The sequence below is a fragment of the Microcaecilia unicolor genome, chromosome 3 (assembly GCF_901765095.1).
Source record: "Microcaecilia unicolor chromosome 3, aMicUni1.1, whole genome shotgun sequence".
Classification (NCBI taxonomy): Eukaryota; Metazoa; Chordata; class Amphibia; order Gymnophiona; family Siphonopidae; genus Microcaecilia; species Microcaecilia unicolor.
Genome location: NC_044033.1, coordinates 24398334 through 24422585, shown reverse-complemented (window position 1 = coordinate 24422585; position 24252 = coordinate 24398334). Strand labels below are relative to the sequence as shown.

Genomic DNA, 24252 nt, shown 5'->3' with positions numbered 1-24252 from the left:
TGTCTTGTATTTTTTAATATAATATAGCAGCACAGTAAATGACAGTACAGTGGTTAGGGTTGTAACTGCCGCTTCATGCAGGTTACTCCCCTCAATACATACATCAGACACAAATCTTCATATTCCTATCCCCTTACTCACCTGAATTTCCTCAGTCTCTCCACAGCTCCCTCTTTCCCTACAAATAAACTATATTACTATATTCCCTCTTTGTCTTCAAGACGCTACAATTTTCTTTTCTAGATTTGTGACCCATTGTAAGTCAGAAACCAAAGAAATAGGACAGCCAAATTTTCAGCAAGCTCTCAAACATGGGCTGAGAAGGAATGTTTTAGTGCCATAACAGTCAGGTCTCCTCAGTGGCAGTCTGCTCAAAGAGGCACCAGCAGCTTATTCACCTGAAGCCCGGGGTTGCACCTCTAATATAATGTCTGGTCTTGAAACTGCCTACTTGTCATCCACGCTTTCATCACACTCTGTTGGTGTCTGTACACCATGAGCCACTCCATTCTGCTCACTCTGTACCCCTCCGTCCATCTAGGCAAGGGTAGTTGCTACCAACATGGCTTCAACTAAACTTGCAGAAGTAATAATGGAGCAGCAGGGATTTTCGCAACTGTAGGCTGAGTGCAACAGTTCTATTGTGTCTAAACTATATTAATGTCATCTGTGCAGGTCTTCCTTCCTATATTCTTAAACATCTTCAGACAGTCCAAATTACAGCCCTATGTATTCTTTCATATGCATCTAAGTTTGGCCATGTACCATCTTTGTTCATACACCATCATTGGCTTTCTCATATTGTATCCAGTTTAAAATTTGTTGTCTGGTCCACAAAGCCCTCTACTGTGACAGTCCCCCCAACTAGCCTCTCTACTGATCCCATTTGCTAGCCCTCACTTCTTAAGATATTTCCACTGAAAGACATCTGATTCTTCCTCCCGTGTCTTCTGCTCATCTGGACTCCACCAGGGATCAAGCATACACTGCCTCCATTTTATGCTAATCTCTTCATGCATATTTATTGTGGATATCCTGATAACCCTGACTGGCAAGGGATACTCCAGGACCGGACTTGGGAAATACTGCTCTAGGGTTTGTATCTTCAGGGCATCGTGTCTCTTATCATACATCTTGTGGCGCACACCTCATACTATTTTTGTTGTTTTTCTATGAATCACTCCAAAACTGAACACAATACTCCAAGAGGGGCTTCACTAACGACTTGCACAGGGGCATCAACACTTCCTTTCTTCTGCTGGCTATACCCTCTTTATGCAACCCAGCATCCTTCTGGTCATGGCCACCACCCTTGTCCTCAGATACTATCAACCCAAGGTTCCTCTCTTGAGCTGTGCATATCAATCTCTAAAACCTCCTTTGGATTTCTGCACCCCAAGTACATCACTGTGCAATTCTTCCCATTAACCTTTAACTGCCAGACCTTAGACCATCCTTCTAATTTTTGGAGATCTCTTTTCATGGTTTCTATGCTCTCCGGTGTGTTCACTCTGTTGACCTGCATTGGTCACTGCTGGAAACAGGATTCTGGGATTGATGGACCTTCGGTCAGTCCCAGTATGGCAACGCTTATGTTCTTATCACCTCGGCCTGAGGAGCCAACTTTTCAAAATCACTGGGGGTGCTAAACTCAATGAAAATTATCCCTTCCTGGACACAATCAAGGAGTTTGTTCAATATTACTCAAGCACCCACGGAGTCGGCTCCTATGACCTCGGCAACTGTGTGTCTGTATAAAACAGTGCCTAAGTAGGCGCCTACTTACTGTCTTAATCTAGGCACCTTTTTATAAAATTACCCTCTTGAAGTATAATTTCTAAAGGTGAAATTGCCCTTGAATATTTGCACCTCCTTTCCACTACAGGAGCAAAGGACCATGACAGGTCTGTATCATTTTGAATGACAGGCTGGTTGGGCAGGAGTGCTCTCCTCCCATATCAAATGGTATAGCAATCCAAGGGGTAGGTTTGGATAAAGAAAGGGAAAAGGACTTGATATACCACCTTTCTGTGGTTACATTCAAAGCGGTTTACATATTATACACAGGCACTTATTTTGTACCTGGGGTAATGGAGGGTTAAGGGACTTGCCCAGAGTCACAAGGATCTGCAATGGGAATCAAATCCAGTTCATTAGGATCAAAGCCTACTGCACTATCCAGTAGGCTACTCTTCCATTCAGGGGTTTAGGTAGCCTAGAGTTGGGGGAGATCTGCTGTTGCTGACATGTGTAGGGACACTGCAGCCCATAATAGGTCTTCCATTACTGGTGGCACTAATGCATCTGCAAGATCTGCCACACGAAGACAGGTTTAATGTGTGTTAGTACTTGGGCTTTTATTAGCTGTTAATGTTCATCAACGGAAGGTTTAGTTCACTGGCCTCAAAGAATACTAAGACCGAACAGCAAAAAACAAATTTCAGCCTAAGCCCACATTTTGTGGTTGTGTTTTTTCTTTGTGGGAGGGGGTGGGGAGGTTATTAAGAACCATTTCTTAAGTTAAAATTCTCAAAGGTTGATCAGAGACGCGAAATACATAATCTTCAATTTTCAACATGCTTACAGAAGTAAAACTTTCCACGTCACTTAATAAAAAAATGTAATGAACATGACAATATTCCCAGCTTTACATACCATCCAGGCCATTATGATGGCTATAGCTTCTTTTTCCCAGAATTGTTAGTGTTGTGTGGTTAGGGACTGACAGCATTCGTTTTGCAGTTGGACTTTGAAGACTCAGTATTGGCCTGGTTGCATTTGGTTTCATGGTAGGATGAACTTCTGTTGGTTATGTAAGAAGACAGAAAAATATATTAATCTTTTTAGTCCAATTTATCATTTAAATATATACATCTATAACCCAGGGGCGTAGCCAGACTTCTGTGGGAGGGGGGTCCAGAGCTCGAGGGGAGGGGCACATTTTAGCCCCCTCCCCGCCGCCATTGCCGCCCCCATCTCTGCCGACCCCCCTCCCACCGTGAACCCTCCCCCGCCGCCGCCTATCTTCGGTTTTGCTGGCAGGGGACCCCACTCCCCGCCAGCCGACGTCCTCTCCGACCGTTCTGCTGCAGAATAGTCTTCTTCCTTTAACAGTTGCATGCTGACGTCCTGTGCCCCCTCCCCTCGAACTCTGGTCCCCCCTCCCACGGAAGTCTGGCTACGCCCCTGGGTTAGATGTATATATTTAAATGATAAATTGGACTGAAATCTACGGGGGCCCAGGCCCCCTCAGGCCCCACGTAGCTACGCCACTGATCTAACCTGTTCTAATGATTTTAGGAACTGTATTCAGTCGAATGCTATCCGGTTAAAGATAACTGGATAACCTTTTAAATAGATGGTTAGGAGTCAGAACTATATAACTCACTGCCACTAAGAACAGTAGTTCTCAAGGTGGTTAATATCAATCATGCACGTTATTTTCCCTTTAACATGAATTAAAAGACACTATCAGCACTATATTACTATAGCATGTTGGTTTGCTACCAAGAATTTCATAGTAATGAGATGCAAAGAATGCAAAAATATATTTTTTTTGTTACATTTGTACCACGCGCTTTCCCACTCATGGCAGGCTCAATGCGGCTTACATGGGGCAATGGAGGGTTAAGTGACTTGCCCAGAGTCACAAGGAGCTGCCTGTGCCTGAAGTGGGAATCGAACTCAGCTCCTCAGGACCAAAGTCCACCACCCTAACCACTAGGCCACTCCTCCTCCACTGTTGCTACTATTTGAGATTCTACATGGAATGTTGCTATTCCAACATTCCATGTAGAAGTTGGCCCTTGCAGATCACCAATGTGGCCGTGCAGGCTTCTGCTTCTGTGAGTGACTCATAGAAACAGAAGCCTGTGCAGCCTTCTACATGGAATGTTGCTAGTGGAATAGCAACATTCCATGTAGAATGTCCAATAGTATCTATTTTATTTTTATTACATTTGTACCCCGCGCTTTCCCACTCATGGCAGGCTCAATGCGGCTTACATGGGGCAATGGAGGGTTAAGTGACTTGCCCAGAGTCACAAGGAGCTGCCTGTGCCTGAAGTGGGAATCAAACTCAGTTCCTCAGGACCAAAGTCCACCACCCTAACCACTAGGCCACTCCTCCATTGCACATTACTATATAAATTTAATTTGCAACTTGTTCTCATTTCTGTGCCCCAATCTCTTTCTCTCTCGTCTTATTGCCCCTCATAAAATACTCTTGCTTTCTTCTTTTTCTGTTCACTCCCATAGCACTTATATTCATGATCTCCCGATCACTAGCTTTCTTCTGTTTCCCCACACACACACAAAATCTCACTCTCTAGATCTGCTGCAGGGGTGGTGTGTAGAGCAATGTGCTGAGGCTCACGGTTTGACCTCATCCTTGTTACCATGCCTTGTCATCAGTACTTTTTTTTACCTCTCCCTATGCCCTGGAATCACCACAATCCCATCCTCACCCTCATTCCCTACTGGGAAAGTAGTGCTCCTTACCTATTGCACCCTTTTCCTCTGCCGGCTTCCTCCTTAAGTCAGAACTACAAAGCTGCCCTACTTTTGTGAGGCCCGTCAACCCCACGTAATTCTAATTTCAGAAGGATATCGGCAGAGGAGGAAGCAGCAAGTAATGAATGCCTTTTGCAGGAGCCCACCTCCATCTTCTCTCCACGGGTAGCTATGACCTAGGGAGTGGAGGGTATGCCAGGCTGGAGGCAGGAGGGTGTGGGGATGCTGGGCTCAGGGTTTAGGGCATGGACCCCATGTAGGGAGTGGAGGATATGCCAGGCTGGAGGCAGGAGGGTGTGGGGATGCTGGGCCCAGGGTTTAGGGCATGAACCCCATGTGCCAATAGCTACCAGCATTCCTGGTGGAGGACACAGCAAGGCAACAGCAGAGGAAGTCATCCTCCTTGTTAAGGGAAGGGAAAGAGAAATGGGACTTGATATCCCGCCTTTCTGGGGGCTTTGCAACTACATTCAAAGCGGTTTACATATATTCAGGTACTTATTTTGTACCAGGGGCAATGGAGGGTTAAGTGACTTGCCCAGAGTCACAAAGAGCTGCAGTGGGAATCGAACTCAGTTCCCCAGAATTAAAGTCCACTGCACTAACCACTAGGCTACTCCTCCACTCCTGGCAAGGCTGTGTACAAAAATCATTCCTGCCCAGTCAATGGGCTGGACTTGCCTGCTAACATAGGACACCCTGTTAGGCCTAAGGGTTAAAGGGATGTATCTAAATTGAAACCTCTGCGTTACTTTGATAAATAGTAGTAGTAGTAGTAGCACTTTCTATGGTCAGCATAGGCTACCAAAGTTTTCATACAACTTCCCTCCAGCTACTTCGCTAAGTCATGAGTGTGTTGTCTCTATCAACCAAGAAAATTTACTATTAATACGAACATTTAAATAATGTACATTTATAAAGGGCTAACAGCAGTGGCGATCCTAGGGGGGCGGACACCCGGGGCGCCGCCCCGCCCCCCCCGGGGGCAGTGCCCCCCCCCCCGCGAAAGACCCCCCCCCCCCCGGGTGCATGCCGCTGGGGGGGGGGGGGGTGCCGCAGCACGCGCCTGCTGCAAGTTTACTAACTTTGCACGTTCGCTGCAGCTCCCTTTGCCCCAGAACAGGAAGTAACCTGTTCCGGGGCAGAGGGAGCTGCAGCGAACGAGAGAAGTTAGCAAACTCTCGCAGCAGGCGCGCGCCGCGGCACCCCCCAGCGGCATGCACCTGGGGCGGACCGCCCCCACCCCTCCCTCTTAGTACGCCACTGGCTAACAGACTCTATAAATCAAGAACAAACACATTATTTCTATGTTATTTTAATATCCTTACATTTATAGTTTAACAATGCTCCCAAACATAATGGAACATTCTATATATTTTATTTAAAAAAATGTTTATAACATTTTCCTGAGGAAACTTCATTCAAAATGGTTTACAGCAATACAAGAAAAAAAAAAAATCAATACAGGTATGGAGAACAGCAGCATCATTCACATACCCCCCCCCCCCCCCCCCCCCCCCACCCCCCCCCCCCCCCCCCCCTTACACTTCACCACACCTATCCATCTACAATGACAGACCTTCAAATGCTTACAAAACATAAGAATATTTGCCAACGGTCACCTTTCACTGGAAAACTGTCCTCTGGGTCAGCCATCATAAATGTCCTACCTCTCCATCAGACCCTCTTCAACTCCCAGTAAATTACCCTATGCCAAGTGTGCACTCCTCCCTGGCACATACTTCTGCAGATTCTTTCCAAGAGTATATAATACTCATCAATGACAACAAAATTCAAGGGAAGCCTTCAATTCTTGTGATTCGCATAGAAAAGTGGAGGAGTGGCCTAGTGGTTAGGGTGGTGGACTTTGGTCCTGGGGAACTGAGGAACTGAGTTCGATTCCCACTTCAGGCACAGGCAGCTCCTTGTGACTCTGGGCAAGTCACTTAACCCTCCATTGCCCCATGTAAGCCACATTGAGCCTGCCATGAGTGGGAAAGCGCGGGGTACAAATGTAACAAAAACAAACAAAAAAATAAAAGTACTTTTTTCCTCAGTTTTCCCCTTGAAGTACTTACCCAAGTGCCTGATAATACTTGACAGAGGTTTTCTAATGCTTTTGATCTTCAAAGGTTTTCCTATTGCTTCAGAATGCCTTACTGTATCTGCAAATAATATATATAAAGACTTTTTAAACATTTCCTAAAGCACTTATAAACATATACATAAAAACAGACAGAGAAGCATGAATCATTTACTAAGCAACTGAGGGAAAGGAAAAGGGAAATGGGACTTGATATACCACCTTTCTGTGGTTTTTGCAACTACATTCAAAGCAGTTACAAAGTACATACAGGTACTTAACCTGGAGAAATGGAGAGTTAGGTGACTTGCCCAGAGTCACAAGAAGCTGCAGTGGGAATTGAACCCAGTTCCCCAGGACCAAAACCTGTTGCACTAACACTAGGCTACTCCTCCACTCCTTGAGGATTCTGGAATCTTGCTATTCTTTGGGGGTTCTACATGGAATGTTGCTACTCTTGAGATTGTGCATAGATCTTGTTAATGGGACTTGATTTACCGCCTTTCTGTGGTTTTTGCAACTACATTCAAAGCAGTTTACATAGTATATACAGGTACTTATTTGTACCTGGGGCAATGGAGGGTAAGTGACTTGCCTAGCAGTGGGAATCGAACTCAGTTCCCCAGGATCAAAGTCCACTGCACTAACCACTAGGCAACTCCTCCACTAGCAACATTCCATGTAGAAGCCTGCCCTTGCAGATCAGCAATGCGGCCGCGCAGGCGTCAGAAGTGCAGGACGTCAGACTCACAGAAACAGAAGCCTGCGCGGCCGCATTGCTGATCTGCAAAGGCTGCGCTAGTGTAGGCGCGCGTTTTGGGCGCGAGCAGATCCATTTTTCAGCACGTCTGTAAAAAGGGCCTTTTTAAACTTTTTGGCGAAAATGGACTTGTGGCAAAATAAAAATTGTCGCGTGTCCATTTTGGGTCTGAGACCTTACCACCAGCCATTGACTTAGCGGTAAGGTCTCTCGCATTAACCATGCGGTAATCACCTAAGTGCGTCAAGTTGAAGTTACTGCCTGATCTTCTGGCGCGCGCATCAAAACTGAAGTTACCACACGGGCCACGTGGCAGCCGGCTGGTAACTCCAAATTGACGCCTGTTGGGCGCACGTAGGCACATACGCGGCTTTATTAAAGGGCCCCTCAGCATTTAGCGCACGCTAATTCCATTAGTATGCAGTAAGCTTTAGTAAAAGGGCCACGTTGTGACTGATTACTGAATTGAATCATCACAAATTTGCCTGAAGAGATGTATTATTTTTATATTTATAAAATTGCTTTATATTGAACTAATTTTAAAAATTGGGCTGCAGAGGATCTTTTCTATGAAGCATGACTGAAATATATATATGATGGTCCACAAAAATTTGTTCTTTAGTTTGCACTAAATTGTTCTCGTAAATGTTGTACAGGAGATCCAAGAGTCATTCGACTTAAACTCTCCACTATTACTTTTATCATAACATCAAATGTTACTTTACACTAACTAGTATAAATGAAGAATGTTTCAAAAAAAAAAAAACAAAAACCCTTTTGAATGGCAAGCTAAATGTACAACAATACTAATATATATTATCTCTCTCTCTCTTTCTATATGTTTCAATCATTTTTATTCAAAACTTAAGAAGAAAAGTTAACATCATCATGTATGAACGTCTGATATTTTCCCCCCATGTGGCTAAACTAACACATAGTACTTCTACCCCAACAAATAGAACTTAACCTTCCCTCCCCTTCCCTTCCCCTCCCCCCCCCCCCTTTTTTTCCTTTGCTATGGCATCAAATGAACATAATAACGCAGGGTACAGGGCAATATCTAGAAGTTTAACAGTCTACTCCTGGCAGTTGGAGTCAGAGTATTCGAAAAGGGAGTCCAAGTGAGTTGGAAACGCACTCCAGTCTTCATTTTAAAGTCTGTAATTCCTACCCTCTCTACCCGCAGAAGCGTTATCATACGCACACGCCACTGCGATACTGTAGGGTAGTTGTATTCTCTTTCTATATATATATAGTTCTTTTTGGAGGGTGTTTCATTTAACTGGTCCTATGTTATACAATATGTGTTGCTTCGAGACCAGTGTTTTCAATCTATGTTAAATCAGAATGATTGCTTGCTTGTTAATACTTTACATAGTAACATAGTAGATGACGGCAGAAAAAGACCTGCACGGTCCATCCAGTCTGCCCAACAAGATAACTCATATTTGCTGCTTTTTACTTGTTTTAGCCTTGAAAATTGTAATCTGCCACTGGAAGACTCTGGATCAAGCCACACATCAAGGCTGGTGGAATTTAGTATTTCACACTTACAAGTATAAATCATTCCTTGCTAAAAAGTCACATGGCTATATTTCTTACAGGAGAAGTGGTCTTTGTTGCTCATGTACTTTAGAGATGCATGTTGAGAAGTCCTTTCCTTCCTGGGTGTTTTTTTCTTGGTTTTTTTTTTTTTAATTGCTTCTTTTTCTCTCTTTTCCCTCCCTCACGCTTTTTGGCATTTGTATGATGTTATAATGCTTTCTAATATGTTATTCTGTTCTTAAATCAATAAAAATACTAAGAACTTAAAAAAAAACTGAGAGGGTCTTTTACCAAGGCGTGCTCACGTTTTTGGTGCATGCTAAAAATTGTGGGCGCGCTAAACGTTAGAGACACCAATGCATTCTATGGGCATCTCTAACGTTTAGCGCACCCACAATTTTACCGTGCTAAAAACGTGAGCGCGCCTTAGTAAAAGACGCCCTGAATTTGAGCAACCTATCAGTGTGTTTTAACAGAGACCGCTTAGCATTTTGTCCTGTTTTTCTATATCCATCAGACTTGATAGTACAACTGGTGTTGTGGTTTGATGAAATGATAGGCAAAGCTAAGCGATTTACTTTATGTTATCTGTCTAGTGATTATTATGTGGATGATTAACTTTTGACAAAAACATACTGCAAAGAATTAGAGGTTGCATCAAATTATTTATCTTTGCAATTAATGTTTTGAAATTCAAAAGGATGTGATCATTTTGTTAGAAAATGTTATAATGTCTACTTTATTTAGTTAAAAAACTATATTTGTGTGTGTGTGGGGGGGGGGGGGGGGGGGGGGGCAGCCAAGATGGCACCATGAACAGAAGTGTGAGAAGCTGCTCTCGGGTTCTTTTGAAGTCTTTCCGTTCCTACACATCTGACCCCCACCTCACCAAGCCCTGACAGATACAGTAGCAGGATGCATGTGGGGAAAGAGGAACCAAACCATAGCTATATGATGCAAGGCTCCATATTAGGAGTCACTGCCCAGGAAAAAGATTGTGTCAGCATTAATATGTTGTAACCCTATGCTTAGTGTGCAGTGACAGCTAAGAAAGCCAACAGAATATCACTAATTATTAGGAAATGAAATGGAAACAGAAATGAAGACTGTTAAAATGCCTTTGTATCACCACACCTCAAATACTACGTTCAAATATGGTGACCACATCTCAAAAAAGGTACAGCGGAATTAGAAAAGTGACAGAGAAGGGCGATGAAAATGATAAAGGCGATGGGACAACCTCCCTATGAGTATGGGCTAAAGTGACTAAGGGGGTCTTTTACTAAAGCTTAACGAGTTATCTCCATTTTATTCCTATGGGCCATGATGCAGATAACTCGAGCTAAGCTTTAGTAGAAGATCCCCTAAGGCTCTTCAGATTGTAGAAGAGACGATTGAGGAGCGATATGATAGTTTTACCACCGACTGCATCAACCTCGTCATGCACCCTTTATTATCTTCATGTTCTACCCGTTTTTCTGTCTATTTGTATCATTACCCTCATTGAGTTGTAAGCTTATGTAACCCTGTAAGCCACATTGTGCCGCTCTAGTGGGAAAATGTGGTGTATAAATGTACTAAAAATAAGAAATAATAATAATAGAGGTCTATAAAATACTGAGTTGAGTGGAATGGGTAGACGTGAATCACTTGTTTACTCTTTCCAAAAATACAAGGACTAGGGGCACACAATTATGCTACTAAGTAGTAAAACTTAAAACAACTGGAAAAAATATTTCTTCACTCACGTATAACTTAACACTGGAATTTATTACCACAGAAAGTGGTAAAAGAAGTTAGCTTAGCAGAGTTAAAAACATTTGGATAATTTCCTAAAAGAAAAGTCCACAAGCCATTAAGATGGACTTGGGAAAATCCAGTACTTACCGTATTTTTCGGACTATAAGACGCACTTTTTTCCCCCAAAATTTGGGAGGAAAATGGGGGGTCGTCTTATAGTCCGAAGGTAGTGTTTTTGGACCTCCGTTTCGTACTTACATGATTCCATGTTCCCTGGTGGTCTAGTGACGTCGGGGCAGGAAAGAGCCCCCTCTTTCCTGCCCATCGCGCTGCTCTCCGTGCTTCTCAATGCTTTCTGATGGTCTCGGCGATATTCAAAATGGCCGCCGAGAATCTCGGCGGCCATTTGAATCTCGCCGAGACCATCAGAAAGCATTTGAGAAGCACGGAGAGCAGCGCGATGGGCAGGAAAGAGGGGGCTCTTTCCTGCCCCGACGTCACTAGACCACCAGGGAACATGGAATCATGTAAGTACGAAACAGAGGTCCAAAACCCGGACAAGACGCACCGGAGCACCTAGGTTTTAGAGGAGGGAAAGAGGAAAATTTTTTTTTTCCTATTTCCCTCCTCTAAAACCTAGGTGCGTCTTATGGTCCGGTGCGTCTTATAGTCCGAAAAATACGTATTTCTAGGATAAACAGCATAAAATCTGTTTTAGGGGCCTTTTACTAAGCTGCATAGGCACTTATGCGTGCCCAACGTGTGCCATTCGGAAACTACCCCCCCCCCCCAGCTACTGCATTGCCCGGGCAGTAATTTCATTTTTTTATGCGCACCCACTATGTGTGTCAGAAAATTTCTGGTGCGCGGCGCTAACTGGACAGTAATCAGCATTGTACACGCGCTTATGATACCGCCGGGTTAATGCATGAGACCTTACCGCTAAGTCAATGGACACGCACCAATATTCATTTTGCCGCACGTCCATTTTCAGCCCCCCCAAAAAGGCCTTTTTTGCAGGTGCACTGAAAAATGAACCTGCACGCGTCCAATACACTCATCTACACCAGCGCAGGCCACATTTTGGCGCACCTTAGTAAAAAGACCCCTTACTTTTTTTTGGGATCTTGCCAGGTACTTGTGACATGGAGTGGCCACTGTTGGAAACAGTATTCTGGGCTTGATGGACCTTCGGTCTGCCCCAGTATGTTCTCCGCCAAGAATATTGAGATTGTGCGGATTATAAATTATGTAAGTAAATAAATAAATAAATGTGAAGATGTGGGAGCAACAGTGCCATGGGAGGGTTTGACTTCTATTATTCAAAGTGCTGTGGTCAGGTTTGTGTAATTTCTTTGTTTAATATGTTGGTCCCTCTTTCCCAAGGTGGTTCCAAGCCCCCCTGGCATGTGCCCTATGATATGGGAAGAGATAATGCACATTGAAGCTACCTTAAGAGACTCTATTCATGCCACTTCTGAGTTCACTAAGCAGTACGTAGCCCCTATGGATTTTTTTTTAATATATATTTTTTCCTACCATTTATTTTTTATAGGTTCCTCTGTGTTCATCCCAGGTCTTGTTGAATTCCGTCACTGTTTTTGTCTGTACCACCTCCCTCGGGAGGGCATTCCAGGATCACCTTTTACCCGACTCATCATTCTACTTCATTATTACTTTTCATATTTTACCCTGTCACCTTTTGCCATTTCTACCACATTATGAGACCTGCCATTGATTAGCATCATCTGTATTAACCTGCTTATTTTGTTTTGACATGATGAAAGGAGCATAGCTCTCAAAAGCTAGTAAGAAATATATTAATTGATTCAATAAAAAGTATCACAAAAACTTTTTTCCATTGATCTTTATTTTCAAATATACAACTGGATTAACATGACAACCACTCCAGTTTGCCCAAGGTTATATAGACTTTGAGCCAGATTAAAATTTCTTCCCCCTCCTTGATTGACTATTGTAAACGCGAAAATCTTTTTTTCAAAATTTAAATCCAATTTTATTCATAGGCTGCCAATTCTCAAAAGCCCCAAGTTATGCACAATATACTACATAGTACAACCGGACAAAATAAAAAGATATAAAATAAAACAGTCATTTTAAAAAGGAATTCTCTTTAATAACCAAAATTATGACAGTCAAAAAATCCACTTATTAAACTTAAATCCAACTAATTCTTTTACCATGCTTAACATACAGAAAACAAACTAAGGGACTCTTTTACTACGCCACTTCAGGTGCCAGTGAGGCCCCTAATGCAGTATAAAATTGCGTACCATCAGACATGCTCTGCTGTCCCGCACTAAGTGCCAATTATCATGCGCTAATCCACGCGCTAAAAATATTTTTTCAATTTTTTGGGAGGGTATGTTAGGAGCATTCCTGCACTAATCAGTTAGGGGTCCTTTTAAAAAGGTGAGCTGGAAAATGGCCTGTGGTACTGTAGGCGCAGGTTTTGGCGCACGCAGAAACATTTTTCAGCACACCTGTAGAAAAGGCCTTTTTTGCCGAAAATAGACGTGCGGCAAACTCAAAATTGCCGTACATCCATTTTGGGTCTGAGACCTTACCGCCAGCCATAGACCTAGTGGTAAAGAATTTGGGCGGTAATGACCTATGTGTGTCAGATGCCACTTGGCGCGCGCACCGCTACGTGCCAAAATATTTTTGGACGCATGCCAAAAATGAATTACTGCAAGAGCTACGTGGTAGTGGGGCAGTAACTCCATTTTGGCACATGTCGGGTGCGCGTAGACACTTATGCGGCTTAGTAAAGGACCCCTCAGCATAGCTACGTTACCACATGCTAACTGGTTAGCACAGGATTACGGTGAGCACCCTTAGGGGTCCTTTACAATGACGAGCTAGTGTTTTAGCGTGCGCTAAAAATAAGCACACGCTAAATGTTAGAGATGCCCATACATTTCTATAGGCGCCTCTAGCGTTTAGCACGCCTTTGTAAAAGACCCCCTCACTGCCTACAAAATGGGGTGGTGGTAAGTGCTCACGTGGTTAATTTTTTTAAATGGCTGTTTGACAATGGTAACAGTGCATGGCCATTAATACAAAAAAAATGAAAACCTGGCCATTTTACAGCTGCAACTTAAACCAAAAATTTCCAAACATAATAATACTATGAGAACATTTTAAATATAATGGGAACCCTGAGTGTATTGTGTCCACTCTAAAGCAATCAGTGATAACAGCACAATCTCAAGTATTAGAGTCCATGCAGTGCAAAAAAAAAAAAAAAATATATATATATATAGCCTCTTCAAATCAAGCCGTGGTAGCAGTTCCCACGCAGCAATGCAACGGAGCCCATTCAAAGGTGAATGGGCTTTGTTGACATTACCGCGGCTTGATATAAGAGGCCATGAGGTTATGTCACCTACTCTCATAAACTTGTTTCAATAAATGAAAAGATGCCACTGATCTGTATTTCCTAGATCCAAATCAATATTCATAGGCAAATATAATTCTGGCCAGGTTAAGTTTAACAGATCCTGTTTCAGGAAACTTGTTCCTTCATCAGGAAGCCCAACCTCTTCAACTCCCGTGATGACCAAAGTGTTCAACCTCTACATACATAATGGCTCCAAGCTGTGGCAAAAATTGCCTTAGCATGCTGGGAAAAATTCCACACTGCAGCTTACTAAAATGGCTCCTTTGTTATTTGTGGCATTAGTAGATACCTATACTCATAAAAAAAAACCTAGCGCTGGAGCACTTTAATCCAATTCATTTCATTAAAATCCTGGTCAACTAACAAAGACCTGTATTTTTTAATGAAACATCTGATAATCTCCAATAAAGTGGATACTTCTTGCTACGTTATTCCAGATCCTAGATGCCCACATAAAAAACAGCTCCCTGACTAGTGCATGCCGGCCTGGTTCACATACAGAAGACACCGCTAATGGTTCTTCCACCAGACTGTGTTGGCTTGTAATGTCTGAGTGAGATCTAAGATAATACCAACCCATTGAGGCCTTAAATGTCATAGATAATGAGAGCGAAAAGCCATTAGCAACCAATGCAAAGAACAAAGAAATAGAGCTATGATTTCCTATGGCTAGATCCTGTAAGCTATGTTCTGAATTAGTTGCAAAGCACTCGGACTGGTTTACTTAAGCAGCACTAAGGCGTGTAGCGTTTTTAGCGTGCTAAATTAGCACGCGTTAAACGCTAATTTGCCATAGGAACATACGGGTGACTCTAGTGCGTGTTAATTTTAACGTGTGCTAAAAACACTAGCGTTGTTTAGTAACGGGGCCCTTAATGCATTTTTGTGGAAAATCCACTAGAATTAATTACTGTAATGGAGCTAGGAGAGGAGCAAAAGCATGAATCAAAGGGGCAAAAGCTTTTTGGTCTAAAAATAGATATAGATAAAATCAGCATTACTCATTTTGGTTTAAATTGGATATGAGGTTTCAATGAAAGTTTGGGGTCCAAAAAGAAGCCTCAAATGTGTACCTTTCATAAGAATTGACATTTCAACCATTCTTGCCATCCTTTATAACTCTAGGGTTGCTTACATGAAAGATGCAGCCTATCTAATCCGAATTACATTAGAGTGCTTCCAGAAGGACTTTTAATTAATATACAATTGTATATCATCACCATAAAACTGGTATGAAACTTGAACTTATGAAATTCTGGGCCCCTTTTACTAAGCAGCGGTAAGCTCAATGTGGGCTTACCACTCGCTAAACAGCCCGGTGGTATGTCCCACTCCTAGCACGCTGTCTTATCTGGAGCTACAAAAATATGGTGGTAAGGGCTCCCCCTCCCCTCCCCCGAAATTGGCCGTGTGGCAAGTGCTTTACTTGCCTCATGGCCAGAGAGGCTTCCCTTTTACCTGCTGCAGTAAAAGGGGGCCTCAGCGCATATGAAAAACAACCCTTTTGCCGCAGCTTGGTAAAAGGGCTCTCTATTCCCAATGGGGTCTGTATATTATGGGTATTATTATACTATTACTTATCATTTCTAAAGTACTAGTTAAGAACTATGAAATATGAACCATGATTAAGACCTGTAAAACCAGGCCTTGAGTGTCTCTCTTAGTTGACCTTTTCACTGAATTTAAGCTCATGGTCTGCAGCACCTAAGTAAACCTATAAACTTAAGTTGTCCACCCTAGAGCGAGTAAATCATGAGGCCCAAGGACTTATTATCTGATAAGACATTCCTATGTGCAAACGGGCCTGGAACAGAAGAATGTGAGATTTAGTGACGTAGAGATAGATGGTGTGAACAGAAAACAGAATGATTTCTCAGGAAGGTAAGTGCTGAAGTAATGTAAAAACACAAGTGTATAAAAGTAGTCGCCTCAGTTCTGTACTTTGGAGTGATAGATACAGAAAGCATGGGTATGCAGCAGTTCTATCCTCCCATGAGAAACTAGCATTTGTAATTGTAAATTACTCCTGATAAATAATAAAAAAGAATTGCCTTTCTCATTATCTTGTAGTTTTGGTTTCTTTTGCTCCTCCCAGAAGAGAATGGCTGGTTTATGCTAATTTGGGAGGAGATACAAGCAGCCTAAAAACAGGTCAAATATATTGAAAAATAGAGATTACAAGATTGATCCTTGAAGAACTCCTCAATTTATAGCACAAGGAATAAATCAATTTCTCATAACATCAATACTTGCATCCTATCCAGTAGGAATTACAGAAGCCCACCGAGTATTCATCCTCCAATACCAAGATTCACCAACTGTTTAAAAAAAGTTAACACTGATATTATGAAACACTGTAGTCAGGTCCAAAACCAACACAGCAGACTCACTGCTATCTTTTTCCAAGATTTTTAATATGTATGGTATTATATGGCCTGTAATTGTTCAGGTCCAATGAATCATGGGTGGACTTCTTTAATAACGGACACATACTTTTTCAGGTTAGATAGAAAATGGCCAGTTGAAAGAGAAGCAATTATATGAACTACCCACCTAGTTTATTTTTACACTCTAATAAACCAAGAAGGGCATGGATTGTTAGCCTATGTGGTAGCTTTCAACCCAACAAAAAAGTGTAATAGCCCAACTGTATCCTGCTCTTTTTAATAAAAATCATTTAAAAGAATAGGGTTAACTCCTTTCAACAATATTACAGTAGGAAATAATAGGGAGGATTATTTTCAAAGGGATTTAGGTATGTAATAAAGTAGAACCTGGTTACGTTGAAAACTGTCCCTCTCACAGTGTGCATATTGTTTTAAGATTGACCTACGTTTAAGTCTGATTCAAGACAGGTGCTCCTGGGGCAGGATTACCAGGGAGGGAAATGACATGCATAGATCTGTGTTTGGTATTTTGCTTTTATTCTGCCACACTAGTGATATAACCAGGAATGATTTTTTGGTGGGGCCAAAGTTTAAGATGGATGGGTACCAGACAGGGTGGATTGTTGACACTGCTTCCAGTTCCACTCTGTGGCTTGCGCTGCAGATTAGTGGAACTGACTCCAAAGTTGCATTTGTGTGTGTTGGAGAAAGGTGCCTGATCCACTCATAGCTACACACTATCAGGTGCAAACTACTTAGGGATTTTGCATCCATATACTCTGCAAGCAATTTTCAAAGAGAATTACCCACGTTTTTTCTTACTTTTGAGTGTCTGCTACAAAATCTGTTGTTGCAAAGTACCAAAACGTATAGTCCAACTACATGGGCTACTGGTAACTATCAAACAACAGACTCATGGAAAATATTCAAACAAAAAATCCTTCATATAAAATTATTATATAAGAAGGTATGTTTATGTGCTCAGAAACAGCAACACGGTATAGTTTATGCTTATTGCTCGTGGTTACCCAATTCAGTCATTGCACATGTATTACTTATACTTAGCTCTTCACTTCAAAAACCAAAATATACTTAGGTAGGGTCTTTACTCCAGAACAGTGATGTCTAATTCATATAGAAAATACATTAGCAAGTAAATCCATATGTGAAATTTTAGTCCCAGTAAGGCGATCTCCAAATGCACAAACTGAAGGATATCAACTGAATCCAGGATATATAAGTTTTAATTTGCGAGATCCAAGGGCATAAAAGGTGTTCAGAATATTTATAAAAGAACCTACACTAGGTCTTCCAGGTAGCAATTGTAAAGTTTTTATGTATTTTTGGAACAAAATAAATACAAGTAGTCGGAAAACACTGGAATAAAAAACTAAACTCCTTTCCTGAAATAGCACCATCTAATTCCACCTTGAACAAAACATCCAAAATATACTGTTGCACAGACTCAGTAAGATTAGAAAGTAACTTAACATAAAACTGCTCAACCATATATTGTCTCTCAGCTTCCACCACTTAGGCAACGTGGTTTTAATACCATAACAGTTCCACCTTTATCTGCTGCCTTGATTATAATCAAAGTATCATTCTTTGTACATCCAATTTCTATTGCAGAATTAGATTAATAAAATTCAGTTTTCTTATAGTTTCCAAATGCTCCAATTCCTGCAAAATCAATTGCTCAAATAAAGTCATTGCTGGGTCCACCATAGATGGAACCCAGGTAGATCCCTGATTAGGGAGCCTTACATTCAAATTTTTCCCTGTTGAATAATCTTGAAAATAAACATTTAAGTTGACATATAAAATAATATAAATGAATCCTGGTGTCAAACGAAAAGGTACAAATGGTCAACTTGATTCCAGAAAGAACTTTCTGGGAAGACAATTTAAAGCCATTTCAATGAGGAGGACAAGTGTATCACCATGCCGTAATGCATCTGGTTTGAACCATTCGTCACACTGGTTGACTAGATGGCTTGTCCACCGGCTATCAAAAACCTCACAGATTTGAATCAATAACTGGAACTGTATTATTAGAATCTTCCTCAGATGAATCACTCGAAGATTATACACAGGTCAACTTTTCATCTTCTCTGTGTTGTGTTTTGTCCATCCAGGGATAAACATATCACTTAGAATAATGAAGTTCGTCCCCATGAAATATTTTGATCTTATATATTTCTAATTCTTGTTGATAACTTTCCAGTTGCTTCTGGATGTCCTGGAACTGATGATTATACGAAAGCTGATCAAAAGTATCTTTCAAAACTGTTAATTTACGTTGCATTCATTTTGTCGATTGATAATTGATTTATTCGTAGCTCGATCTTAAGCAACAACAGATCAAGGAAGCATCTTGTTAACACTGAATTCCATCATTATAAAAATGGTTCATTATCCAAAAAAACGAGGTTCTCTACATAATCTTAAACCTTGAAGCACCTGTTGAGCACTGCAATATTTCACTAATGTGGCCATGTGTATTTCAGCCTGTATCAGAGCTTTATTCATCTTATAAATTCCAGATTGATCGGTCACCACAGTAGACTACAGAAGCATCAATTGGCCTTCATCCAGAAAACAGTTTTGAATATCAACTTCAGAAAAACCAGAAGTACTATTGTAACTGGATGTTGCCATTTTAAACCCTCCCAAAAAACGCCATTCCAAAAGAACACCAGAATTTTGGAGAAATAAAAATTACAATTATCCACAGTCAAAAGAAACTAACCAACTAACACTGACCTGGGTAAACATATTCAAACAAACAAAAAAATCCTTCATATAAATAATTTTTATGTAAAATGCATACGTGCTTAAAAACAGCAAATATAGAGTAGCTTATGCTTATTGCTAGTGGTTACCCAATTCAATCATTGAACATGTACTACTTATGCTTAGCTCTTCATTTCAAAAAACAAAAATATACTTATCTCTTTCAAGTAGGAACTGTATGCAGGTCCATATTCCAGAACAATGATGTCCAATTCACATAGAAAATGCATTAGCAAATAAATCCAACTGTGCAATAATAGTCTCAATAAGAAATGCATTAGCAAGTAAATCCAAATGTGCAATAATAGTCCCAGTAAGACGATCTCCAAAAGCACAATCAAGCAATCCTTAAATAACGTCCCAAGCAGTCTCCAACATGGGTTCATGTTTCACCGTAATCACGGCTTCTTCAGGAAGAAATGCATATAATCATCCAATTTGCTGTGGTGCCTCAAATAATATCTATAATACAAAAATCTTTATTAATCCAAAAATAATTCAACTACATTGATAAAAATGATATAAAAATAATAAAAATAAAAAGAATGGCAACATACCCAGGGATATGACTTCCCCTCCTTACTTGTAATGCTGGCAAACCTAACTGTCAAAAAATGCCAAGACTTCATATAAGCACATATTAGCCAATCAAAAGCAGAAAGTTGGTCAAACGTCCACTTTGAACCAATCATTACATAGAGATGTACAGCACATGCACTACAGACTAGACCATTCAATGTTTTTATTCAATCCATAGGAGTGTTTTACAATACCAGAGGGCCCTGTTAATTTAGCTTTCTAATTAGTGATACCATATCTCAAAGACCAATAGAAATTAAAAGAATAATGTGGTCAGTACCCACCAGTACTGGGTTTAATGTTATAATCATAGTTCTTAAAACAAAACTTCTTAGGATACTGTATTCTAACCAATTTGAGATACATCAGCAGAATCTGCCTCACAAAAGGTTAAAACTACTGAAAGACTCCAAGATGCCAAGGCAACTATAAAGTAAACAGAAAGAAACCAAACAAGGATACTCATTGAAGAACCACAAACAAGGCACAGCCAAACAACTATTTGGATTTTAAGACCAAAAAAGGAATGGTAATTCCTTAAATCTATGTGGGATGCATACGGATGATTAAAAAAAAAAGGAATAGTATGAGTTTATTTTAGAAACAATGGGTTTTGATTTGGAATATCTTGAAACACTAAGGAGCTCATTTTCAAAAGAGAAAAACGTCTAAATTGGTATTTTCATAAAACAATTTTTAGATGTTTTTCTATGAAGTCCGTCAGAAGTACGTTCAAATCACAAGGGAGCATGTCAGGGGGCTGTTAAGGGTGGGATCTGGGTGTTCCTAACGCTTGGACGTTTTTTGGCTATAATGGAACAAAACCAAACCATCCAGGATTAAAACTAAAACGTTTTCAGTTAGACCTGTTTTATGCACAAAAAGGTGCCCTAAATGGCCAGATGACCACTGGAGTGAATCAGGGATGACCTCTCCTTACTCACCCCTAACCCCCTCCTACCCCCCAAAAATGTGATTTAAAACATTACTTGTCAGCCTCTATGTCAACCTCAGATATTATACTCATGTCCATTAGAACCGTAAGTAGGTCTCTGCAGTAGTCTAGTGGTGGGTGCAGTGCACTGCAGACAGATGGACCCAGGCCCATACCTCCCCCTACCTGCTACACTTGTGGAGGAAACTGTGAGCCCTCCAAAACTCACCAGAAACCCACTGTACCCACATAAAGGTTTTTGGGGGGCTCAGTAAACATGATAAGGGAGCAATGGTGAGATGTGTACCTGGCAGCATTTTAATAAAGACTACTGCGGTACCTCCTAGAGTATCCTATTGCTCTCCTGGGATGTCTGGGGGACCAGTGTACTAAAAATGCTGAGTCCTCCTACATCCCATTGGCTTGATTTTGTATGTTTTGCACTGACTTTTTTTTTTTTTAATGGACCAAAAAAAACAAAACATCGAAATCATAACCTTGTTCAAAACAGTATTAAAAAAAAAAAAAATAGATGTTTTTCTTTTTTGAAACTGACCGTATCTATTCAGATTTTGGACATTTTTGCAAAACATCCAAAGTCGAACTTAGATGTCATATCAAAAATGCCCCTCCAAGTAGACTATTTAGAAACATTTACACGTGTAGATTGGCTACACATGCAAATTGTGATTTCAGAAAGTGGCTAGGTACACCTTTAAATGGCTGTGACACAGATTTCAACAGGACTTATTTGGCTGTACTGAAATTTTTTTTTTTTAATTACATTTGTACCCCACGCTTTCCCACTCATGGCAGGCTCAATGCGGCTTACATATTATATACAGGTACTTATTTGTACCTGGGGCAATGGAGGGTTAAGTGACTTGCCCAGAGTCACAAGGAGGTGCCTGTGCCTGCAGTGGGAATCGAACCCAGTTCCCCAGGACCAAAGTCCACCACTCTAACCACTAGACCACTCCTTCACTGGGAACAGGAGAAATCCCTACTTGCTCCTGCCCTGGCAGTTGTCTTTGGTCTAGATGGTGCCACCAACCCCTCATGACACTATTGTTAAAGATAAGATTCCACATAAGGCACTTATTTGACAATGTGGGCTCTAGCGCTAGTACTACCAGAATATCACTAGGGGTCATGGGTGAAATTTTGAAAAAGACAGCTGCTAGTGCAGGAGCGAGTAAGGATCAATCCTATCCCCGTTGTTTCACCAATCCTTCGGCTGATGTATAGTCCTGGGTCTGGGCTAGGCCTCATTTATGGAAGGATCTGGACTTCATGGGAGGTTTCTGACATTTTAACCCCATGTCAGGGCTTGAGAAAGGGGTGATGGACCTACTGAGCCACCAGGGTTGGTGGTGTCCCTGGGAAAGAGGGTCCAGGAGGGCCTCCTACACAAGAAGGGCACTAAAATGAATTTTTCAGGCAACACCACAGCCCAGAATGCACAAAGGTCCTGGCTGTGGCAACGTGTGCAAATTTTCATACAAAATTTAGCTCCTTGTGAATTTTAACAAAGAATGTAAATAAGCCAATAACTTGTTTGCATCTCTTAACAAAAGTCTGTGGAAATAGGCTCTAACCTGCAAATAGTTTTGTACATATGGGCTAAAATGTCAACTTTATCTATACCTATTTTACACAATACTAATTAAAATTCCTGCCAGCTTTTTCTCCAAAGTAAATAATATGCTCAAATTCTTCATTTCAGCTGAGAATGAAATTGAGTCCTTTTAACTCCTCACTGATAAAGGGAAACTGGCATGTACCAGCCTTCAACAGTACTATATAGCTGCAGTCTCAAAGTAATCATAGTATACAACATCTTGCTCAGGGAGGCACACTGGGTAGATGGAGAGAAGAGTTTCAATGTTCGGATCCCTTGTCAGTACTATGACAAGCTGCACAATAAAAATAACTCCTTGAGACACGCTCATTCATTTAAATCACCAGCTGAAATGTGGAAAGCAGATAAGTTTAAAACAGGGGGAATTTTATCTCCTTATAGTCAAACAGAATATTTTAAACAATGTATGGAATGAATGACCAAGCCCGGAAAATGGGTGTTCAAATACTTTTCCAATTGTGAAGAAAATAAAGGGGACAATATACAATGGTAGTAAATCCACATAAATATATCCAGACAAGTTACCCAAATATGTTGATGGGAATATCCAAAGAGATATTCATCGACTTGTCTTATTTACATTATACAAAAATGTTTAGGTTGGACATCAACTAGTCAAGCCAAAGCTTAAGTGCTGGCTGTCAGCAAAATTTAACAAAGGTCTTATTCAGTTAACCCTTGAGGTTACCTGGGTAACTCCTTTCAACATCATCAAAGTTTTCCTCTTTGAATAGCAGGGGTTCTGAACCTCTCTGGGTAGGTGCCAATGATCTGTTCCATTTGTGTTATGCGACCATATGCTTTTTTTCTAATCTTACACATACAGGGCCCTTTTACAAAGACGTTAGGCTTTACATGCATGCAGCACACGCCAAACGAGATAACTGCCAGGCTAGCACGCACCCCCGGCAGTAATGTTGGATTTGACGCATGCCCATAATACCTGGACAAATAATATTTTTTATTTCCTACCGCACGCAGCATTTCCGGCATTAATCGGCAGTTTGCACATGCCGACCGGTCACCACGCGCGTAATGTATGAGCCCTTACCGCTAGATCAGAGCATTAAGGGCTCAGGCCGTAAATAAGCACACGCTGGTTTCAATTTTACTGCGGACCCTTTTCCCTGCCAACTGAAAAAAGTCCTTTTCCCCCAGATGTCGTAAAAACTGGCACAGAGTGCACTCAAAAGACGCGCTCGCACTACCGCATGTCACTTTTTACAATGGCTTAAGTAAAAGGACCCCACAATATTCATTTAACTTTTTTATAAATGTCATGGTTGGGAGTTATCCTGTTTGGGTTATTTTGAATGGTTATTAGTTTAATTTTGCTCATCTTGTTCCTTATTTCACTTTTTGATATCATTCTTATAAATTACTAGGAAAAAATGCCCGTTTTGAGCGGAATGAAACGGGCGCTAGCAAGGGGCCCCCTCCCTCCGTCCCTCGAAGCTACTTGCCTTGTTCGCTGTGGGTCATTTCGGCCCTCGAGTGTCAATAGCTCCGCCCTCGACGTCATGACGTGTCATGACGTTTTGACGCGAGGGCGGTGCAGACACTCCAGGGCACACCGGATATCTCGGGCGCCTCAACTTCCGTGGAGGCTTCAGAACATTGGGGTTGCCTTTTATATATATAGATTTTGTTTTTTTGCCATCATTATGAATCTGTTATTCATTTATTTCATTGAGTGCACCTGACACAGCCTTTTGGTGAAATGTGGTCATGTTGGGCTTTTTATGAGAACTTTCAAAATGTTTAAAAATAATATAAACATTCTTTTTAATCCATCAAAAACATCCACATTTCTAAGAATAATAGTGTTCTCCACTAAGGAAAAGTCCTCA

At 41.2% G+C, this 24252-nt stretch overlaps 1 protein-coding gene across 1 annotated transcript in view; it reads right to left on the bottom strand.

Moving 5' to 3' along the window:
* MTA3 (metastasis associated 1 family member 3) overlaps positions 1-24252 on the bottom strand; it is a 429588-nt gene that overhangs the window by 66086 nt on the left and 339250 nt on the right.